Below are 3,749 nucleotides of genomic sequence, written 5' to 3' on the forward strand. Positions count from 1 at the left end.
ATTTCCCACTTGCAGGATGTATGGGTCTAATGGGAAAAGTAAAATGGCACCACAAGAAAGCAGACAAATCTAGAATATTCACTTGCAGTCAGAAATGCTTTCTTGGGAGGAGGACAAAGGAACGGAAATACAGCGAGCACACTAGGAATTGCACGTAATCCCTGCAAATACACAGTGCTTGTAAACAAATCCTACAGTGCCTAAACACTGCCAGTCCGGAGTCTTCAGTTTACACTCAGCCATAATATCCTTTCATGGTCTTACTACTCTTTACAGATTATACTTCGCGGGTAAATAGGCAAACTAGATTAAAATGAGCATTCTGGCCTCTGTAGCACTGTTACCCTTCTGCTGTATCCGCTCAGCAATACCCCAACCCTGACTCACCTGCATTCCCTGCCACCTCTGCTCCAATCCTCCTCTATAGAAAATCCAACAAACGTTATGTATTGGTGCTGAAGCACCACAAAGCCACGGTCTTTGTAGAGGATTTAAGAGACTGGTAATCGTCATCTACTTCAGTCCCTCTTTTAATGTGCTTTTTCCTAAATTACAAAAAGTGGAGAAACTGAAACAAACAAAAAAAAAATACAAAGCAAACTATATTTGCCAGATTTCTCTGCAGTATTTTTTGGAAGATGCAAATAAGGCAGGGGCCCTTTCCCTTCTTTGGCTATTGTTGCTGCCAAGCATATTCTCAGAAACACGGGCTTTTTCTGCAACAGCATTCCTATATGCATTCACTAGTTTTATGGGATATGGTAGCCAGCCCCCAAGATAGCACTAATGATTCTTGTCTCCTAGTATTCACTTTCTTGTGTAGTCCCCTTTCACAGTGAATAAGGTCTGACGGTGTGACCAGTAGAATACTACAGAAGTGATTGTGTGTAACTTCTGAGGCTAGGTCATAAAAGACATTGCTGCTGCTTCCTTGGTGTCTTGGATCATTCACTCTGGGGGAAGCCAGCTACCATGTAGCATAGATATTCACACAGCCTGTGGAGAGGCCCACATGGAAGGGGAACAGAGGCTTCCCCAAGCCATCTTGGAGGTGGATCTCTAGCTCCAGTCAAGCCTGCAGATGACTGCATTCTCAGCCAAAATCTGATTGAATTCGATGAGAATTCCAGAGCCAGACTACATGACCAAAGCACTTGAAATTTTCCGACCAACAGAAACTTTAAGAGATAATAAATGTTTATTGTGGGTTTAAGCCATAACAATAAGCAAATATTTATTATTTATTGTTGTTTTTAGAGTTTGAAGAACTTGCTGGGCCCAATAGATAATACATGGGGTTGAGAGTTTGGGCAGTGGTAGTACTCTTGGAGCGAAATTCCAGTTTTTTATTTTAACACTTTCCCAATTAGGGCAGAGATCTCTTTTGGGCCTGTTGGGCCACATTGTACTGAGAGGCATTCTTGATCACCCAGCCTAGTGCCCATTCCTCCAGTCCTTCCAATGACTTTATAAGCACACATTCTCTGTATTACAAACTTTTCTGCTTAAAATAGCCAGATTGCTTTCTGTTTCCTGAACTTTAGCTTAACCTAATCAAAATACCCATCTGAAATCAACCAGAGACATTCCTGTGAAAGTCAGAAATAAGACAAGGAAGTTGGCTTATCAACAGTATTATTTAACATCAAAGTGGAAGCACTATTTTATTATTAGTCAAGATAATGAAAAAAAATTATTGCAAAAGAGAAGGCAAAATTATCATTATATACCATAAGATGATATAATTGTCTACTAGAAAAATTTGAATGAATAAGCTGAAAATAAAAACTATTAAGAAAGTCTAGTGGGATAGTCAGTAAAAAATTTAACAAAAAAGATCAAAAGCTTTCCCACATAGCAATTTAGAAAATATAAAAGAAGAAATAACCTAGTCCAGTGACAAAAAAAAAAAAATACATAAGATAACTTGAAAAAATTAATAAATTTAATGCAATTTCCATGAAAACTCCAGGTCTTTTTGAACTTGGAAAATTTTATAAAGTTATCTGGTAGAATAAATATTCAAATATAGATAGAAAATTCTGAGAAAGTAAGACCAGCAAAGAAGGACTTGCCCTATGAGTTATTAGAAAACATTGTAAAAAACAGTGATTTGAGGGCATCTGGGTCACTCAGTTGGTTAAGCATCTGACTTTTGATTTTGGCTCAGGTCATGATCTCATTGAACCCTGTGACGGGCTCTGTGCTAACAGTACACAGCCTGCTTGGGATTCTCTCTTTCCCCTTTCTCTGCCTCTCTCCCACTCATGCTCTCTATTTCAAAATAAATAAATAAGCATTTTAAAAAATTGAGTGGTTTTTCTCTCAGAATGGTTATACTGACAAATGGAACTGAAGAAAAAGACCAGAGATAGACCCAACTATACACAAGAATTTAATATGTGGCAGGTATTCTGGGAAATCTGTGGAGCAAGTCTGCATTGTTCAATAAATTGTATTGTGGCAAATAACTTTTTGAAGAATTATATTCCTATATCATAATTTATACAAGAACAAATTCCATTTGTAACTAGATGAAATAAATAATCATATTGTGAAAAACTTTTAGTAAAATGTGAATTGAAGTAATTAAGAAGTATTATTTAGGCTAATAAAGCCTTATTAGCCTTAAAACCAAAGCCAGAAACCATGAAGAACACTTTGATAGACTATTTAAAAATTATAGCAAAACAAGCAATTTCACTTCTTCTCTCCCCAAATGTATGTTCAACTGAGGAACAAAATCGGGACATATATAGGAAATAAAGGTACATTATCCTTGTAATGCAAAGAATTCATATAAATCAAGAAGGAAAAAGACAAATACTTTTTCCCACTGCAAAGAAAAATGAGCTCAGAGGTGAACAGGTTGTTCACATTACACGTCAAGCGGTCATGTGAAAAACATTCAGCCCTCTAATAATCAAAGAAACACAAATTGACACAAAAGATGCCACTTTTTATTTTTGGATTGGCCATTTTAAAAAGAACAAGTCCACTGTCTTTGAGTGCATAGGACTAACTACTGTTGCACATCATTGGTGAGAGGTACCTTTCTGTAGGTAATGAAGATCTCTGTATAAAAATGGTATCTAAAAATTCTGCTTTCAAGAATTTATCCTAAGAACGCTCTAAGTGAACAAAGATACTTGTACAATATTATCATGTGGTTTATGATAGTGAAAAAGTCAATGCAACCTAAGTGTTATAGAAACCGGTTGAATAAGTTGGAAAGTTCATGTAATGGCATTCTAGACAGTCATCAGAAATAAGCACGTGGCCGGTGGGGGGGGGGGGGTGGTGGCACCTGGGTGGCTCAGTTGGTTGAGCATGTTCAGCTCAGGTCATGATCTCACAGTTCATGAGTTTGAGCCCCACATGGGGCTCAGAGCCTGGAGTCTGCTTCTGATTCTGTGTCTCCCTCTCTCTCTGTTCCTCCCCACTCTCGATCTGCCCCTCTCTCTCAAAAACAAACATTAAAAAATTTTAAAAAAAGCGTGTGAGTCTGTACTAGTTGTCTGAAAGATACCCACAATATATTCATGCCAGAACAGTTGAGTTCAAAGAAATAAAATCAAAACAAGTGTCTGTACATAGAAAAACTATGATATACCCAAATTTTAGTAACACTTATTTTGGAGTAGTTAGGTTGGACAGGTTGTAATATCTTGTTACTCATTTATACATTTCTACACCATCTGAATCTTTTGCAATAATCATTATAACCAGAAAAAGAAAACCCACAAAAC

This window comes from Panthera tigris, chromosome D1, assembly GCF_018350195.1.
Source record: "Panthera tigris isolate Pti1 chromosome D1, P.tigris_Pti1_mat1.1, whole genome shotgun sequence".
In the NCBI taxonomy this organism is placed as follows: domain Eukaryota; kingdom Metazoa; phylum Chordata; class Mammalia; order Carnivora; family Felidae; genus Panthera; species Panthera tigris.